This window comes from Euleptes europaea, chromosome 1 (assembly GCF_029931775.1).
Source record: "Euleptes europaea isolate rEulEur1 chromosome 1, rEulEur1.hap1, whole genome shotgun sequence".
Lineage (NCBI taxonomy): Eukaryota > Metazoa > Chordata > Lepidosauria > Squamata > Sphaerodactylidae > Euleptes > Euleptes europaea.
The window spans coordinates 174,139,607-174,160,212 of record NC_079312.1 but is presented as its reverse complement, the minus strand read 5'-3'; the positions used below and the strand labels follow the sequence as shown (position 1 = coordinate 174,160,212).

General features: G+C 50.2%; 1 pseudogene; it reads right to left on the bottom strand.

Moving 5' to 3' along the window:
- Positions 1 to 19,869, bottom strand: part of LOC130477825 (caM kinase-like vesicle-associated protein) — a 48,159-nt pseudogene extending 28,290 nt beyond the window's left edge.
- Positions 19,870 to 20,606: the final 737 nt, after the last annotated feature.

Sequence of the window (20,606 nt, the reverse complement as noted above, 5' to 3'; positions counted from 1 at the left end):
GGTTGCCAGGTCCCTCTTCGCCACTGGCGGGAGATTTTTAGGGCGAAGAGGGACCTGGCAACCCTAGTTTATAGGGCTTTTGACTCTTTCCTTCACCCTTTTCTGGCAGGGCTGCTTGCCTTTAATAGCTGTATGATAAGCAGAACTCCTGAGCAGGTAACAGCGAAAGAAACATCATCTGTCCAATCTGTTAAAGGGACAGGCAGTCTGCCAGGAAGGGGAGGGGAAAGGTGATGCCAGCCATCCGGGCCGGTTGCCCTATGAGGCAGTGTGTGGCAGGGACCGCAAGTGGCAGATTTGGGGCATCTTGATAGGCAGCAAATTCTCACCCGCTTCACCTTGGCCATCTTCTGGGCATGGAGTAGGTCACTGGGGGTTTGGGGGTGAGGTAGTTGTGAATTTCCTGCATTGTGCAGGGGGTTGGACTAGATGACCCTGGAGGTACCTTCCAATTCTATGATTTTATGATTTTTTTTTTAACTGCAAGGTGGCAGGCAGGAAGGCAGGGAAAAGCCATTTGGATTACCTTTCTGTGTTGTCCAGCAGTGCGCACATGAACGCACATGAAGCTGCCTTCTACTGAACCAGACCCTTGGTCCATCGAGGACAGTATTGTCTACCCAGACTGGCAGCGGCTCTCCAGAGTCTTAGGCAGAGGTCTTTCACATCACCTACTTGCCTAGTCCCTTTAACTGGTGATGCCGGGGATTGAACCTGGGACCTCCTGCATGCCAAGCAGATGCTCTACCACTGAGCCATGCTTCCCCAAATACCCATGAAGTTGCCTTCTACTGAATTGCACTGGCTACAGAACAGGTAGAGTGGCCAACAAGCTTTGGGGAAACCGTGTCGGCTTCTTCCTGCAGAAGGAATGGGGAAGGGCCGTGGCTCAATGGTGGAGCATCTGCTTGGCATGCAGAAGGTCCCAGGTTCAATCCCCGGCATCTCCAGTTAAAGGATAAGGCAGCAGATTAAGTGGAAGACATATGAACACATGGAGCTGCCTTATACTGAATCGGACCCTTGGTCCATCAAAGTCAGTATTGTTTACTCAGACGGGCAGCGGCTCTCCAGGGTCTCAGGTAGAGGTCTTCCACATACCCTACTTGCCTAGTCCCTTTAACTGGAGATGCCGGGGATCGAATCTGGGACCTTGTGCATGCCAAGCAGATGCTCTACCACTGAAACACAGCCTCTCCCTAGTCCTAGGCCCTCCTAAAAGCAGAGATGGACCCATGGCTACTAGAGATGGTGACTAAAGGGAACCTCCACATCCAAAGGCAGTCAACCTCTGAATACCAGTGCCAGGAAGCAGCATCATGGGAAGGCCTCATCTTCTATGCCCTGTTATTGGCCCAGCAGAATAACTTGTTGGATTATGCTGCAAATGTCTTGCATCATTTCTGGGGAAATGTATTCTGAAGCACGGCAGGTTTTTAACAATGGGAAAAAGCAGTTTCAGGAAACAAACAAACAGTGTTTGGAATATTAAAGGCAGTAGATTGATAGTGTATATGAAATAATCTAGATTAGAGCAGCAGATGAAGAATAAAAATAAAGCATAGAATGGGGGTAATATGAATTGTATTAAGTACTGCATTGATAGACAGCTTGAAGAGCAGTGGAAATATTATAAAGGACTTAGATTATTAATTAAATTAAACAAATATCCAGTATGATATGAACGATTAACTCAAAATGAACTCCCTGGAAGATTGAATGAATGATTTTATTATTACGGCAATACCTAGATAAGCTGCAAGCCCTGGAAGATTGATTATACTGTATGCATGTGTATGATTGAGTATGTTATATGTGTTTTTCTTTTCTTTCTTTTTTTAAATCTTTAATTAAAAATAATAATAATACGTGTTTGGAATACATCCCACTGTTACTTTGGTGGGCGCCCAAGAGACTGCGCGTGCCTTCGGACGCTGTGATGCAGACAAAGCTCGCGAAGCAAATGGTGGAAATCGAGAACAACGAGTAGCAATGGTTTCAAAGTTTTGGTACGGATACGATTCGGGACCCTTGCGAGGATGCGGACCCCCCTGCTTTCCGCCAGAACCTGGCCTAGTTTCTCCTCCGCCGCTTTCTAGAGAGACGTTACACAACCTCCGCGATCACGTGTGCCAGATGTTTTTCGCACACTTCCTCGAATTTGGGACCCCGGAGCAGAAATCTGCTTCTCTGCTTTCATCTCTCTGCAGCCACATAGATTATTATACAAGCTCTCCTCTCTACAAAGTTTGGGGGGGGGGGTTTGGCCTGTGTGTTCAGCCCCTCTTGCACCACTAGGGGGTGCCCATGTACAACCAAACCTCTGTCTAATCCCAGTTGAAGGTTTTAATGGGGGGGGGGGATGTATGTGTAGAATCTCAGCATTGTGGTTTGGGATTGAGGGATGGTGTGTGTTTGTGTGCAGGTGAGCATCTGGAGTTGGCAAGCAGGCGAGCAGGTGAAAAATTTATTGCCGCGCTTCAAAAAAAAACCATGAAGGCGATGCTGCTGGGGCGGATTTGCCGGAGGGGGGAGGAGAAGAGGGGGGAAAGAGAGATCACAGCAAGGAGATCAGAGGGGTTTTTTGATGTGGCAATCCCCCCCGACACCCAAAGCCTGCTTAGGCTACTGGGAGTGGGGCACTCTCTTTAGATGCAACACAAAATTGTGCAACCGCACTCTCTCCTTTAGGACACAGCTCCCCGCCTTTCCCCCTTCTCTGTTATCGTATTATGGCTGTCCTCAACGCATAGTCTTCTATGCAGAGCCCAGGATGCTTAGAACCTGTTGCTGGCAGAAAAGAGCCCGTGGGAAGTTCCTATAACCCTGTTATTGGTGCCGCAACAAGCCCCCCCGCCAAGAAGCCAGGCGTTACCACAGCAACGCAGCAACACATTAGCAACGTTAGTGTCGGATACCTTAACGGGCAAGGATGGATGGCAGGCCCAGCCCGCACCCAGCCAAAGAGAGAGCGTGTGTGGCACACGCACAAACACATGCAAACAGAGGCAGACACATGTAAGGAAGGAGATGTGCACACGGCACACCACTCTGTAACTGTACGCTGCAGGAGACGCACACTCCCCGGTGGCACGGTAGATGCGCAAGAAGGTAACCGAGTAGCAACAGCAAATCATGCAAATGTCAAGGTACGGAAGCTCCCGAGCGCATAGCCGTGCGCAGCTGCCCCCCCCCCCCGGGGCACGTGTCCGTGGCAAGGCTCCACACCCACATGAATTTTTTTGCTTGGGTGTATGTGCACCGCTGAGGCCGTCGTGCGCAGCTGCATCGGCAGCTCGTTGGCATGCGGACATTTGCATGCGGGCCCAGCCATAAACAAACATGCTCAGCTGCACAAACATACGAGGCCAGGCGCTTCGGCGCCACTCGCGTGCACAGAGGCGTCGTCAGTCGGGAACACAGCGGCCACACGTCAACAGACACACCGGCTGAGATGCACATAACCCCCACCTGAACCAGAGGATGAACCACAAACATGCCGAACCAAAAAAGCATATATCGTCTGTGAACACACCGAGTGAGCGTTCTTAGAATCATAGAGTTGGAAGGGACCACCAGGGTCATCTAGTCCAACCCCCGGCACAATGGAGGAAATTAACAACTACCTCCCCCCCACACACACCAGTGGCCCCTACTCCATGCCCAGAAGATGGCCCAGATGCCCTCCCTCTCATCATCTGCCTAAGGTCACAGAATCAGCATTGCTGACAGATGGCCATCTAGCCTCTGCTTAAAAACCTCCAGGGAAGGAGAGCACACCACCCTCCCGAGGAAGCCTTTTCCATTGAGGAACTGCTCTGTCAGAAAATCTTCCTAATGTCTAGGTGGAAACTCTTCTGATTTAATTTCAACCTGTTCTTATGATGCATGTTATTTGTGCGTTTGAACACGAGAACACATGAATTTGCCTTACACTGAATCAGACCCTTGGTCCATCAAGGGTCAGCGTGGTCTATTCAGACCGGCAGTGGCTCTCCAGGGGTCTCAGGTGGAGGCCTTTCACATCACCTCCTGCCTGGTCCTTTTAACTGGAGGTGCCGGAAATCGAAGCTGGGACCTTCTGCATGGCAAGCAGATGCTCTACCCAGGGCCGGATTTAGGTTTGATGAGGCCCTAAGCTATTGAAGGTAATGGGGCCCTTTATATGTCCAGGTGTCCTTTGTCAACAACACATTGTCACTGTTTTTTGTGTTGAATATATGCTATATGGTAATTTATGGACCTAATAGGTATCTAAAGCCATTTGCACATAACAAAATATGTATTTTATCAAAGTAATTGTTGAACTGAAATACCGCCAGAATAACTCGTTGGTTGTTGTGTGAGACAAGATGCGGGACTAGATGGACCACTGGCCTGATCCATCTTGGGGACTGAGCATGGGGCCTTCTGCACACAAAGCAGATGCTCTACCACTGAACCACAGCCCCTCCCCAATTCTATACAGTCCTAAAAGCAGAGATGTACTCATGGCTACTAGCAATGAAGGAGAAGAAGAAGAAGAAGAAGAAGAAGAAGGGGAAGGAGAAGAAGAAGAGTTCATTTTTATATGCCACCTTTCTCCACCACTTAAGGAAGACTCAAACCGGCTTACAATCACCTTCCCTCCCCCTCCCCACAACAGACACCCTGTGAGGTAGGTGGGGCTGAAAGAGCTCTAAGAGTTGTGACTAGCCCAAGGTCACCCAGCTGGCTTCTTGTGTAGGAACGGGGAAACAAATCCAGTTCACCAGATTAGCCTCCGCCGCTCATATGGAGGAGTGGGGGAATCAAACCCAGTTCTCCAGATCAGAGAATGGTGATTAAAGGGAACCTCCACATCCAGAGGCAGTTAACCTCTGAATACTAGTGCCAGGAAGCAGCAGCATGGGAAGGCCTCAGCCTCTATGCCCTGTAGTTGGCCCTCCAGAATAACTTGTCGGTCACTGTGTGAGACAAGATGTGGGACTAGATCAGGGGTCTCAAAACTGCGGCTCCAGAGCCACATGCGGCTCTTTGGCCCGTTGAGTGCGGCTCTCCGAACTTGGTTCAGAGCCCCTGCTCTTGCGCCCGCTCGTGCCGGCAGCCGGGCTGCGGAGCCGGCACGCCTGAGAGAGCGGGCGCACTGTCTCCCCCCCACACACACCGTGGAGAATGGCCGGGTCCCCCTTTCCCTTTCCCTCAATGGTTGGGAGGCTAAAGCCTCCCCTCCCCTCTAGCCGCGCGATTGCTGGGCGGGCAGCTCGGCGGTTCCTGGGCCCCCACGCCTATCAGCTGTTGGGCGGGGCGGGCTTCCTTTGGTAGACCTGGCCTCCAGCTGAGTCCCATTGGGAGGCCATGTCTACCCACTGGCTCTCTTGGCGGTACACCTGGACTCCGAGGAGGGGAAAAAGTCCCCCTTCAGAGGCCAGGTCTACCAATTGGCTTCTATGGGCCTCCGGAGGCAAGGTCTACTGCCAAGAAAGCCAATGGGTAGACCTGGCCTCCCAATGGGACTCAGCCGGAGGCCAGGTCTACCAACAGGCTTTTATGGCGGTAGACCAGGCCTCCAGACGAGGACTCCGGACGGGGAGGGGGAAATGGCAGGGACTTACAATGTAATTTTTATCAATAAATAAGATCACTATTCAGTATGATATCAAGTTTTATTCAGTGTACCTATAGTTTAATTAAGACTTAAAACTTTAATTAAAGTTTATTAAGTTAATAAACAGTGTACCTACCTATATAGTTTAAGTTTAAGAAATTTGGCTCTCAAAAGAAATCTCAATCGTTGTACTGTTGATATTTGGCTCTTTTGACTAATGAGTTTGCCGACCCCTGGACTAGATGGACCACTGGTCTGATCCATCTCGGGGATTGAGCATGGGACCTTCTGCACACAAAGCAGATGCTCCACCACTGAACCACGTCCCCTCCCATTTATACCCCATTTGTCCTTCATGGCTCAGGGCGGCTTGGTGGCAGTAGAAAGTGCCGGCAAAGTCACAGCTGAATTATGGCGGCCTTGTAGGTTTTTCAAGGCAAGAGATGTCTGGGGGTGGTTTGCCATTGCCTTCCTCCGCGTGGGCTGAGAGAGTTCAGAGAGAACGGTGACCGGCCCAAGGTCACCCAACAGGCTTCATGTGGAGGAGTGGGGAATTGAACCCGGTTCCCCAGATTAGAGTCTGCCGCTCTTAACCACTACACCACGCTGGCTCTCAATAAGAGGCCATTAGGGGATCCCATTACTCGGAAGTAGAGATTTGTGGGCTTAGGAAAAAACAGGAAAGGAGTGGGGAATCAAACCCAGTTCTCCTTACTTTTTTTAAAAAATATATATATTTTATTTTCTTCTAACATATCAACATAAAAACAATATCCAATACTAATAATAATAATAAAAAAAACAAATAACATCATTAATTTGACAATAAAATGACTTCCCCCTCTCCCTCTTCCATCTAAAAATAAATTGTATAAACTTTTGCTAATGGAACTAATCCCAATATTATTTTAATTAACCTGTTCTTATCCTATCTAACATTATTAAATCAATACCTAATATAAAATTAGTACAAAGTATATTTTAGTTAATATAATCTTGTCCTATCGAACATTATTAGATCAATACCTAATATAAAATTAATAAAAAACGTAAATATGGAATTAGATCAAAAAGTGTTCTTTAAAAGTTAAATTTTTCCAAAGATATTAAACACATAGTTTAACAAACCCAGTTCTCCTGACGATGCCCAATTAAAACCATTCACGAGCCAAGAAAACCCCGGGACTACCTTCGCTGCAAGAAAAGGCCTGCGGTTCAAAGCCCCGTAAAAGCCCAAACAAATACAACAACCTTGCAGTGCTGCCTTAAAACTTCCAGGGAACCCATTCCACAAGGTGTGGCGCATTCTGGACAAGTCACGGTCTCTAGTTGATGTAGGGTTGCCAGCCTCAAGGTACTAGCTGGAGATCTCCTGCTATTACGACTGATCTCCAGCCGATAGAGATCAGTTCCCCAGGAGAAAATAGCCGCTTTGGCAACTGGACTCTATGGCATTGAAGTCCCTCCCCTCCCCAAACCCCGCCCTCCCCGGGCCCCACCCCCAAAACCTCCCGCCGGTGCAGGAACAACCAGAAGGAGGCAGTCAGAGGTTGCAACTGGCACATGGGAACACACACACGCACGCACGCGGAGAGAGAAAGTCCTTCAAATTAGACCCACTGGAAGACATTATTTTCACGTCCCAGAGATTTTATTTTGCCGCTACGTCACATCTGACTCATGGCGACCCCTGATGGGGTTTTCAAGGCTAAAAATTCATCTGTATTCTGGAGGCTAGTTACTGGTAGCAATTGCAAGGAGAACTCACCTTTAGACTCACATGTGGCCGTGGATAGGTGGGTCATATTCTTTCAGAGCCTTCATGATGACGTGCATCCTTTGGCTCCTTATAGTCCTGACCTGTCAAATATTCCCTCCTGGCCACCTGTCTCGTTAAATGAGGTCAAATCCCATATTCACCAGCTAAGACGGGGTAAAGCTCCTGGATATGATGGTATCCCCCCAGAGTTTATCAAGGAGAACATAGATTGGTGGGCTCCCTTTCTATCCGCACTGTTTACCTACATAGACTCCACTGGAAGAATCCCTAAAGACTGGGGGCTGGCAATAGTCGTCCCCTTTTATATATAAAAAAAAGGAAGTAGAAAGGACCCTTCCAACTATAGGACATTAGTCTCATGACTGTCATCAGCAAATTATACGCAAGCCACCTGCTAGATAAATTAACCCTTTGGCTCAATCAAGAGGATATTTTGGCAATAGAGCAGGCAGGCTTTAGGGAAGGGAGAGCAACGATAGAGCACTGCCTTGTCCTGCAACATCTAGCAGAGAAATATTGTAATAAGGGACAACCCTCTTTATATGCGGCATTCATTGATTTTAGTGCAGCATTTGATTCGATTTCCGGACCTTTACTCTGGGACAAGCTTGAAGCCTCAAATGTAGATAAAAGGCTCCTGTTGATGCTGCAAGCCCTACATGAAGGGACAGCGCTGAGAGTCAGGTGCAATAGAAGAGGACATCTTACCGTCCCCATAAACACCTATAGAGGAGTTAGGCAGGGCTGTTTACTCGCCCCCCCCCCCCCCCGCTATTGGCTATTATATAAATAACATAGTTCCTTGAACGCACCGGATTTACATCCACCTAAACTAGCGGACAGGCATATTCATATTCTGCTCTATGCCGATGATGCGGTACTTCTTTCAAGAACCCCAGTTGGCCTAAGGAGGGCGCTAGTGAGAGTGGGAACGTTCTGTGAGAAGGAACGCCTGACTATTAATTATGACAAAAGTAATGGCTTTTGGTAATCGCCCTAATTATAGGAGGTGGAGCATAAATGGCCATAGGTTGGAACAAGTAACCCAATTCAAATATCTTGGAACGACAATCCAGGCATCTGGCTCCAAGCTGGCCCATTATACCTATGTTTGCCAATTTAGGGGAAAGATCAGCCCGTTCAATAATACATTTTCTCCGGACCAAAGGGGCCCACTATATTCCAGCCACCCTTAAACTTTTTCAGGCGAAAACTCTAGCACAAATGTTATAGGGAACACAACTTGACTCTCCACCCTCATGTCTTATTCCCATGGAACGAGTGCAATCCAAGTTTCTTAGAGCTGCCCTGCAACTGCCAAGATGTGTATCTAATGCTATGATCCATTTAGAAACTGGCATGATGAAGGTGGAGGCAAGGGTTGTCTTGTCCTCACTTTATCTCTGGCTGAAAATTAATTTCAACCCCAAGGGTCTTCTTCCACTGATTCTTTGTGATACCTTTAGGTCAAAGCGGATAATAGCCATTGAAGCCATTGAATAACCTGGGTTTTACCCCCATAGCTCTACTTCAGTTAGGGTGGGATCAAGCTAAATCAACTATAAACCAAAGGGTTAAAGATATCGAGCGACAAGTAGATCTAGCAAGAGTGCCCCTATTTATGGCTCCCCCCACTCCAAATTTATCCTTGCACCGGCAGCCTATCTCTGTTACTTAGAGATAAACAAATATAGGAGGGCTTTTACCTTGGCTGGGTGCGCAGCCTTACCCTCTGCTATGTTAGAGGGGAAATTCAAGAAGATACCCAGGGCAGAGAGACTATGCCCCTGCAAATCCGGGGATTTAGAAACCACTGAACATGTTCTCTTGAACTGTAACATTTTACACTATACCCCGTTCTAAGTTTATTGAGCCCCTCATACTGAGAATGGGACCCGTCAGGGAAAGAGAAAAGATAGAAAAGCTCCTACAAGGAGATAATCCCTCAATCACCTCTCAGGTAGCAAAATTTTGTACGGCTGCCATGAAAATTCGTTGCCACAGAGTAGTCTCTTAGACTTAGTCCAAATGGCAGATGTAACTTGGATATTTTTAAATAATTTTTTTAAGTGACTTAAGACTCGGACTGTAAACCTTTGTCGGTAAGACCATTTTAGTCCATGTATCTTGTTTTATCTGGCCAAGGGCCGCAAATAAACTATCTATCTAAGGCAAGAGACGTTCAGAGGTGTTTTGCCATTGCCTGCCTCCGCATCATGCCCCTGGTATTCCTTGGTGGTCTCCCCTCCAAATACTTGCCAGGGTTGACCTTGCTTAGCTTTTGAGATCTGATGAGATCAAGCCAGCCTGGGCTATCCAGGTCGGGGCCCTGTTGTTGGCCCTCCAACCCAAATTATTATTATTATTATTATTGCAATCAAGTCACATCTGAACACATGAACACATGAAGCTGCCTTCTACTGAATCAGACCCTTGGTCCATCAAAGTCAGTATTGTCTACTCAGACCAGCAGTGGCTCTCCAGAGACTCAGACAGGGGTCTTTCACATCACCTACTTGCCTGGTCCCTTTCACTGGAGATGCTGGGGATTGAACCTGGGACCTTCTGCATGCCACGCAGATGCTCTACCACTGAGCCAAGGCCCCTCCCCAATATATCAAAGTCAGTATTGTCTACTCAGACCGGCATTGGCTCTCCAGGGTCTCAGGCAGGGGTCTTTCACATCACCTACCTGCCTGGTCCCTTTAACTGGAGATGCCGGGGATTGAACCTGGGACCTTCTGCATGCCACGCAGATGCTCCACCACTGAGCCACGGCCCCTCCCTTTGTGCTCCTTTGTGCTGAGTCTCTGAAAAATTCCCATCAGGGTCCTGCTCGTCTTTACAGGATTCCCTGAAAAGATAGGTGCATTCAGTCCTGCACACTTAAATACCAGAACCAGCTTATCAAGTCAGGAATAGTTCGCTAGGTCAAGTCACAGCCCTTGAGGTTCCTGGATTCTCTGACATCGACAGCAGCACACATACAGATTCCATGGCAGGGGGAATCAAAGAGGAATTTGGAGCATGGACAGGCACAATAGACCTCTGAGCACTGGATGTCTCAGCTTTCCCGGATTCTACATACCCGTCCTGATAGGCAAATCTGTTAAAGTGGGGGGAAAGACAATTCACGCCGAGATTGGGCCAGATTCTCCCTCCCCTCCCCTCTGAATTTCCAAGGGGGAAGCTCCAGGTCCCACCTGGAGGTTGGCATCCCTAGCCTGGCTAGCGGTCTTGTGTCGGTAGGGCTGACCCATTTCCAAATGAGGCTTTAGAGGCGAGAACGGTGATTTCCTCCGAAGGAACTGCTCTGACGCTCTTGCCTGGGCCAAGTGCCGCCGTGTCCTTAATTTAATGACTATGAATTATTAGAATAAACGTAATAAGAAATGACATACTACTCCGCTGAGCAAAAATTAAAGCCTCCCCACCCCTCCCCAGATCGTGTCTCTTCTCCCAGTAGAAGAGCCACGTAATTTGGATGAAGTCTCCTCAGACTGTAAGAACGTCCTCTAGCCTAAGATAAAGACGTGCAACTATTTATACATTTAAATAATGCCTTCCTTAACACTTGTCCTTTTTGAGAACCTGGTCAGGCTCGTAGCTAAGGCAGGATTTTTTTTCAGGATCCGCTTTAGCATTACAACTAGGGTTGCCATATGTCCTGGAGAATGAAGTTGCCAGGGCCCTTTTTGCCACCGGTGGGAGGTTTTTGGGGTGGAGCCTGAGGAGGGTGGGGTTTGGGGAGGGGAGGGACTTCAATGCCGTAGAGTCCGATGGCCAAAGCGGCCATTTTCTTCAGGGGAACTGAACCTTCGTCTGTGAAAGGGTTCAATTGCCCATTCCCACAAGCGAAGCCTCTGTTAAAAGGACAGGCTGCTTTTCTCTAGGACAGTTGGCAACCCTACTAGCTACGATCGAGAAAATGCCACCCTGAGCAGGGAGTCCCTTAGGTGGGCAGAACTGGGTGGGTCAGATGGGCAGACTTTGGCGCTCTTCTATTTGAGGGACTGGGCATCAGTTGCCAGCAGAAATGTTGCTGTTCTAAATACATTATTGAAATGAAACTATGATGTCATAGCCTTAATAGCCTGTTTCCCCCCAAAAAAAATCTTAGGAAGGACAAACTGGTGCTCCAGGTGTGTGGGGGGGGGCATGCCCTGGCCAGGGCTCTGGATAGGGTTACCAACCTCCAGGTGGTGGCTGGAGATCTCCCACTATTACAACTGATCTCCAGGCAACAGAGATCAGTTCCCCTGGAGAAAACGGTCGCTTTGGCCATTGGACTCTATGACAGTGACGTCCCTCCCCTCTCTAAACCCCGCCCTCCTCAGGCTCCACCCCCAAAATCTCCAGGTATTTTCCAACCTGGAGCTGGCAACCCTAGAGAGCAGGCACAGGTAGGGTTGCCAACCTCCAGGTACTAGCTGGAGATCTCCTGCTATTATAGCTGATCTCCGGCAGATAAAGATCAGTTCCCCTGGAGAAAACGGCTTCTTTGGCAACTGGACTCTATGACATTGAAGTCCCTCCCCTCTCCAAACCTCACCCTCCTCAGGCTCCACTCCAAAAACCTCCAGGTATTTCCCAACCCGGAGCTGGCAACCCCTGGCCTAGAAGGTAGAGAGGAAATTAAGACAAGATCTGGTAATGGGATGGAAAGGAGAAGAGATGGGCTGTGGGAGAGTGGAAGATCTAGAGGGTGGGGTTGAGGGATGACCGAGGCCAAAGGGTTGGAATGAAAGCCAGTACTTCACAGGATGCCAGTATAGGGTTGCCAACCTCCAGGTACTAGCTGGAGATCTCCTGCTATTACAGCTGACCTCCAGCTGATAGAAATCAGTTCCCCTGGAGAAAATTGCCGCTTTGGCCATTGGACTCTATGGCATTGAAGTCCCTCCCCAAACCCCGCCCTCCTCAGTCTCCGCCCCCAAAACATCCCACTGGTAGTGAAGAGGGACCTGGCACCCTACCAATATACAAAATGGTTGGTAGGCAGATCTCAGGCTTGCCGCTACCAGACTGTCGGGTTGGTTACCGATACGGATTAGTCATGGCACAAAAACGGCCTCACTGGATCAGATCAAAGATCCACACAGGCCTGCAAAGAGTAGCCAACTCAAGATACTCCTAAGAAACTTACAATCGTCAGGGCGGCCAGCCTCCAGGTGGTGGCTGAAGCTCTCCCACTATTACAGCTGATCTCCAGGCGATAGAAATCAGTCCCCTTGGAGAAAATGGCCCCTTTGCCCACTGGACTCCATGGCATCGAAGTCCCTTCCCTCTCCAAACCCCGCCCTCCTCAGGCTCCGCCCCCAAAATCTCCAGGTGATTCCCAACCTGGAGCTGGCAACCCTAACAATCGTGCAGACTGGCTGACGGATCATCCCAGGTCTTTTCCACCATCTGGCAATCAGAAGTATAATAACTCAGCCCGTGGAGAGTCCAATCTTGGCTCTCAAGGCTAATAGCCCTAGACCTAGCCTCCATTTCCTTGCCTTTAACAAATATCAAGTCATCTAACCTAGAAGCCATCACAACATCTTGCGGCGAGGAATTCCTCAAGTTAACAAAACACTGCAGGAAAGAGGGCTTCCTTTTGGTGGGTCCTAAACCTATGGTTGATTAATTTCATTGGCTGATCCTAGGACTGGGTGAACACACAATGCTGCCTTCCGCAGAATCAGACCCTTGGTCAGTCAAGGTCAGTATGGCCTGCTCTGGCTGGCAGCGGCTTTTGGGGGTCCCAGGTGGAGGTCTCCCGCCTCACCTACCTCCTGATCTTAAAGGGGATTGAATCGGGGACTTCCTCCCTGCAAAGCGGATGCTCTACCACTGAGCCATGGCCTCATGGTCTTAGATTTGGAACAGCCCATTTACACACGCACCAGTCAACCCTTGATATTGCATCCATGGGGGGGGAGGAGGAGGAGGAGGAGAAGAGTTTGTTTTTATATGCCAACTTTCTCCCAGATTATAGTCCACCGCTCCAAACCACTACACCATGCTGGCTACACCACGCTGGCATGACCATGTTAATTGGCTGCTGGTGTTTTGGGTGAGTGAATGAGTGAGTGAGAGAGAGGAAGGGGGGGGGGAAGAGCCAGAATAATGGATTCACTCAATACTGTTCCTAATGTTTATAAATGGCTGTGATTTCCCTGTCCTAAAAAGCCCCACATTCTTAAGCCTTTCCTCGTAAGGAAGATAATTCCCCACGCTCTCTATCTGATGTATTACATGTAAAGGTCCTCGGTTCAATCCCCGGCATATCCACTTAGAAGGCTCTCAAGTAGTAAGTGCAGCAAAACACCCGTCTCTGCCTGACCTCTGGGACAGCGGCTGCCAGCCCGAGCAAGCGGCGGCGAGCCGGTCGGACCAACGGTCTGACTCAGTTTGACATGTTCATTTTGCTAGTCACGGCGACGGCTTGTTGAACCGCCCGGCGTTCTCCCGCTGCTCCACTCATTCCCAGCTGAAGTGTTTACACAGTTGCCATAGGGCGACTGCTGGTTAATCTCGAGCTCTTCAAGAGCGGAGTTCGCTTTGTCACGGAGGTAAAAGAAAGCAGGGTCCACAATATGTGTGGAGCAGGAAGTTCAACAGTGGTGGAAACTGCTGTCAAGTTTCATCCAGTTATTGTGACCCTGTAGGGTTTGCGAGCGACAAGCCAGGGTGGTTTGCCATTGCCTGCCTCTGCATAGCAACCCGGGGCTTGCTTGTTGGTCTCCCATCCAAGAAAGCCAGTGTAGTGTGGTGGTTAAGAGCGGCGGACTCGAATCTGGAGAACTAGGTTTGTTTCCCCACTCCTCCACGTGAAGCCAGCTGGGTGACCTTGGGTCAGTCACAGTTCTTTCCGAACTCTCTCAGCCCCACCTACCTCACAGGGTGTCCGTTGTGGGGAGAGGAAGGGAAGGAGATTGTAAGCCGGTTTGATTCTCCTTAAAAGGTAGAGAAAATCAGCGTATAAAAAACAGTTCTTCTTCTTCTTACTAACCCGGGCTGACCCGGGTTCACATTGCAGGCAGAAAGGTACCAGCTGGAGATTAGGAAAAAACTTTTTTACAGTAAGGGTTGTTCGAGAGTGGAATCGGCTACCTAGGGAAGTGGAGAGCTCCACCTCACTGGCAGCCTTTAAGCAGAGGCTGGACAAGCACTTGTCAGGGATGCTGAAGGCTGATTCTGCATTCAGCAGGGGGTTGGACTAGGTAACCTGTATGGCCCCCTCCAACTCTATGATTCTATTCTATGAACAAATAATTCAGGCTGTCCCCCAGGTGTGAACAAGCTCATAGCTCACTAAACGTGGATAAATCTAACGTTTGCACCCCAATAAGAGGGCATGTCATTCTATCTTATGCTGACCTTGATGGCCCAGGCTAGCCTGATCTCATCAGATAAGCAAAGTCAGCCCTGGTTAGTACTTGGATGGAAGACCACCAAGGAAGTCCAGGGTCGCTATGCAGAGGCAGGCAATGACAAGCCACCGCTGTTAATCTCTTGCCTTGAAATCCCTACTGGGTTGCCATAAGTCAGCTGCAACTTGTCAGCAGCCCTGGATGCCACCAAGGAAGACCACCAAGGGAGACCACCAAGGAAGTCCAAGGTCGCTACACAGAGGCAGGCAATGGCACACCACCTCTGTTAGTCTCTTGCCTTGACCTGGATGGCCCAGGCTGGCCCAAACTCATCAGATCTTGGAAGCTGAGCAGGGCCAGTCCTGGTTAATACTTGGATGGGAGACCACCAAGGAAGTCCAGGGTCACTGCGCAGAGGCAGGCAATGGCAAACCACCTCTGTTAGTCTCTTGCCTTGAAATCCCTACTGGGTTGCCAAAAGTCAGCTGCGACTTGATGGCACTTTGCACACACACACACACACACACACAGAGGGATGTATGGAATGGCTGGGTAGGGGTGGACCCTGATCCCCCAAGTTCCAGGAGGAGTCCATTCATATTCTGCAACCCTAGATTTAAGGTATGCGACCTGCAGGAAATTTCCTCCATTCACTACATCTATAGTGATGGACATGTAAAGAACGAAAGAATCCCAAAGGAAATAACCTTCAGGGGGCAGAACAGAAAGGTTTTGTCTGAGTCCGCAAGGGAAGGGGGTCTAAAAAGCTGCTCTGCCTGGGCGAAGCCCAATTCTGCCGCCTCCTAAAAGCTGTGTTGCTAGACCTGGAGCGTCAGGCCAGCTCCTGCTAAAACGTCCGGTGATCTCATCCTCTTCCAGAGCCAAGTCCGTTATGATCCGCCAGCTTTCAGCATCCGCCCACGATTTGGAGTCACCTGGGGCGCGCACACTTTCCAGAGCTCTTAGTGTGGAGTTGTGGTTGCCCTTATCACCCTTCCAGACACTTTAAGAGAGTGCTCGCTGGATGAGCAGTTGAGATTCCCCCTCCTCCCCGGTGCTCTCGATGCACATTTACCTGTGGTGTGGCTCGATCGGTGCATGCCTGAGCAGAATTGCTCTGCTCTGAGACCCTAGCCTTCAGTGGACATAGACTGGAGCAACCCTGCATAGGATCAGGGCCGTCTTAACCCATGGGCATGCTGGGCACTTGCCCGGAGGCCACATGAGCATAGGGGGCCCATGCTAATCTATGTATGTTGCGACTTGCTGTCAATGAATAAATAAATACTATACTAAACCCTAGAAGCTAAAATGACTAAACTGAGGCTATGGTATTTTGGTCACATGATGAGAAGATAAGAGTCACTGGAAAAGACAGTCATGCTAGGAAAAGTTGAGGGCAGCAGGAAAAGAAGAAGACCCAACAAGAGATGGATTGACTCAATAAAGGAAGCCACAGCCCTCAATTTGCAAGATCTGAGACTGTTAGATAGGATGTTTTGGAGGACATTGATTCATAGGGTCGCCATGAGTCAGAAGCGACTTGACGGCACTTAACTCACACACACACACATAACACATAAACTATAAATATTTGTTATTGGAAAATGCATATTTAACATGTGTTTTACTAAAGACAATGAACAATATTAATGTTAATTTGGGTTTGGATTAAGAATAAATACTGAAATATAATGTAAGATAGGACTTGTTCATTATGGAAGCACTAATAAATATACAGAATCATAGAGTTGGAAGGGGCCATACAGGCCATCTAGTCCAACCCCCTGCTTAATTTAGCAGGATCAGGCTAGAGTATCCCTGACAATTGCTTGTCCAGCCTCTGCTTAAAGACTTCCAGTAAAGGGGGAGCTCACCACCTCCCTAGGTAGCTGATTCCCCTGTTGTAACAACTCTTACTGCAAAAAAAAAAAAAATCCTAATATCCATCCTGTACCTTTCCGCCCACAATTTAAACCCATTATTGCGAGTCCTGTATTCTGCTGCTGACGGGAACAACTCCCTGCCCTCCTCTAAGTGACAGCCCTTCAAATACCTAAAGAGAGCAATCCTGTCTCCACCTCAACCGCCTCTTCTCCAGACTAAACGTTCCCTGAGGGCTTGGTCTCCAGGCCCCCCATCATCCTCGTCGCTCTCCTCTGCACCCGCTCGATTCTGTCCACATCTTTTTTGAAGTAATATCTTCAATTTTATCAACCATTTACATGTTTATTCCTGTGAGTGGTCGTGTGGGTAGGGGCCCCAGCGCACTGCTTTGCCGCCGCCCCCCCCTGTAATGCTGTTAAGATGGCCCTGCGTAGGACTGCATGTCCCAATTCAGCAACCAAGGAAGTTAAATCCCAAGCACCAGAATACACCATGCTGTTTCCCTCTCCCAGATAACGTAGATGCCATTCCATCTAATAAATCGACTTGCGCTGCGCTAGTCTCATGGAGCGGAAATGGTAATAGCTTCTCGAGAGAGAAAATCAGTTAGATAAGAACGGAACTGGATGGAGGGGAACGGGAGTTACATGGGGAAAGACTCTCTACCTGTCGCTTCCCCCCTCCCCAGGTCTTCTAAAGTGTCGTTCCACAGAGAAGAAGGGGAAGAAGGGGAAGAAGAAGGGGAAGAAGAAGAATTGGCTTTTATATGCCGACTTTCTCGACCACTTAAGGAAGAATCAAACTGGCTTACAATCACCTTCCCTCCCCCTCCCCACAGCAGACACCCTGTGAGGTAGGTGGGGCTGAGAGAGCTGCAACTAGCCCAAGATCACCCAGCTGGCTTCATGTGGAGGAGTGGGGAATCAAACCCAGTTCTCCAAATTAGAGTCCGCTGCTCATGTGGAGGAGTGGGGGAATCAAACCCGGTTCAGTCCACCGCTCCAAACCACCGCTCTTAACCACGACACCACACTGGCTCTCAACGCACACACTCAGCTCTAGAGGCACCCAATTAAAATGACCAGCCCATCTCAGAAGTCTAGTGGATTACCTGAATACCATCTTGGAACCCAGCTGATCCCCCAGTCGTGCTTTTGTGAGCATGTCTCTGCAGTCAGCCATGGTTATTCTCGATTCAATGATTTGCAATAAAAGAATGTGTGGTTTGGGGGTAAGGAAAGAAGCCTGGGAGAGTATTACCTGTCCACATGTGGGTCTGTGGACACACAATCCAGTCAGAGGCACACAGACTGTACCCTGCAACCAAGCACACATTTGTAAACCTGGAGAGTTTGTGCAAAGGGGATGGAAAGGCTCCTAGAACTGGCATGAGCAAGACACAAAGAGCCACCTAAACCCGGGGTGTGCATGAGCACATAGGTAAAACACACGAGCGCCACTCCAGACGCGTGCCCATGGATTCATACCCCACCTGTCCAAAGATACACATACCCACAGACAACAAAGGTGCACAATAAACAAATATGTCTATATTAGCTCACAGGAATGCGCTCGCATGCACCCACTGGCCTGGGCATTTCACAACACAGAGACTCGAGGATTTAATGGGTGGATATTATAAACACGCACACATTATGCACTCGCTCATGCCCACGCCAACAAGCCTAGCTGTATTGTAGTCGATCTCTAGCTTTGCGTGCCTTCGTGTGTCTGACAATCGCCCCCCCCCCCATATAGGGGAGTTAGCTTGCACAAAACCCTGGTTTTTAATTGCATTACTCATACTGGATGAGGTATAAAACTGCTTTCCCCCTGTTTGTAAGCACGTGCAAAAGTGAATTTGGGTGCCATCCCCTAGCCCGTGGCTCCTTTTGTTCCCTCTCGCACAAACCAGAAGCACACCTGTTCGGTTTCGTCTCCCCATGCCATCCCCCCCCCCCAATTCAGACAGAACAGCTCAGCCTTCCCCACATGGTCCTACTTCTGCCCTCTCTCCCAAAGATCCTCCCCAAAGTTTCCAGTCCCCCCCAGGGCGAAGAGTCCTCTGAGCGGTGGTCCACCTGGCCAGAGCGTCCCCTCCCCTTTCGCGGCAAGCGTCCCGACCCGCCCAGCCCTCCATCCCAGCCCGTGGTCCATCCATTCCTGCATCCCGTTCTCCCGTCTCCCTCCATCCCTGCAGTTCGCTCTCCATCCCTCCCGGGCAGGCGAACTCCTCCATCCCTCCGACCCCTCGCTCTTCCCCACCCCAGCCGCATCCTACCTGGGGGGGCGCTGGGTGTCCCTCCCCCGCCTGGGGCTGGCCGGCCGAGTCTTCACGTTACAGCTGGCGGCGGGGCAGGGGGTGGGCAGCTCGGGACGGCGCGGCCATGGCACGGCAACCGCCTGCCTCTGCGCTTCCCGGCAGAGCGTCTGAGCGCTGCCTGCCCTGGCGGGGAGCCCAAGTGGCGGAAGACAGGGGCGGGAGCGGCTGGTGGGGTGGGTGGGGGGGCGCAGAGAGGGTGGAGGGACCCAGAAACACACGGAGAGCCCAGGGCGGAGGACATGTGATTCTGGGGCGGGGGGGGGGGAGAGAAGAAGAAGGCATGAAAACGGGCATGTGTGGTTTTTTTTTGCAAAGCACCAGGAGTGAGCATTGTACTGGAGCATTGCACCGGAGCATTGCACCGGGGTTGGGCATTGCACCGGAGCATTGCACCGGGGTTGGGCATTGTACTGGACCATTGCACCGGAGCATTGCACCGGGGTTGGGCATTGCACCGGAGCATTGCACCGGGGTTGGGCATTGTACTGGAGCATTGCACCGGAGCATTGCACCGGGGTTGGGCAATGCTCTGGAGCATCGCGCCGGAGCATCGCGCCGGGGCTGGGCGCCCGCAGGCGTCTCTGTGGCATCTGCACATCTGGCGCTCGGCGTGGAGTATGCGTGTGTGTGTTGTGTCTTTGCACAGCTGGGGCGAAGCTTCCTCCCCCCCCCCCGCCCGCTGCAGCTGTGGGAGACGACTCGTGGCTGGCGTGCTTGTGAGTCAAGGCGCGTTGGGCGCATCGGCGCGCACTGGCGCGCCTGCCTGGAAGTGGGGGGCGTGCGGCGGCCCCTCGAAGGAAGGGCTGGGAGCCTGGAGAAGCCTGGCTGGGAACTGGAAGGAGGCTTGCCTTCCTTTGGAGCAGCAAAGGGCTGCCAAAATTATGGGCAAGTTCTGGGCATGGGCGTGCTTGCGCCTCTGCCAACTGTCCATTTCGGGGAGGCTGGATAGATCAGATTCATAGAGTTGGAAGGGACCACCAGGGTCATCTAGTCCAACCCCCTGCACAATGCAGGAGATTCACAACTACCTTCCCCCCCCACCCCCAGTGACCCCTACTCCATGCCCAGAAGATGGCCAAGGTGGAGGGTTGCCAGGTACCTCTTGGCAACCAGTGGGAGGTTTTGGGGGCAGAGCCTGTGGAGGGCAGGGTTTGGAGAGGGGAGGGACTTCAGTGCCATAGAGACCAATTGCCAAAGTGGCCATTTTCTCCAGGTGAACTGATCTCTATCAGCTGGAGATAAGTTGTAATAGCAGGAGATTACCAGCTATTACCTGGAGGATGGCAACCCTACCAAGGTGCCCTCCCTCTCATGATCTGCCTAAGGTCATAGAATCAGCATTGCTGACAGATGGCCATCTGGCCTCTGCTTAAAAACCTCCTGGGAAGGAGAGCCCACCACCTCCCAAGGAAGCCTGTTCCACTGAAGAACCGCTCTAACTGTGAGAAAGTTCTTCCTAATGTCTAGTCGGAAACGCTTTTGATGTAATTTCAACCAGTTGGTTCTGGTCCTACCTTTTGGGGCAACAGAAAACAACTTGGCATCCTCCTCTATATGGCAGCCCTTCAAGTACTTGAAGATGGTTATCATATCCCCTCTCAGTCTTCTCTTCATGCTCAGGGGTGGCTTTCTGACTTTGGCATCAGGCATTCCCTCCGCCCCGCTTTG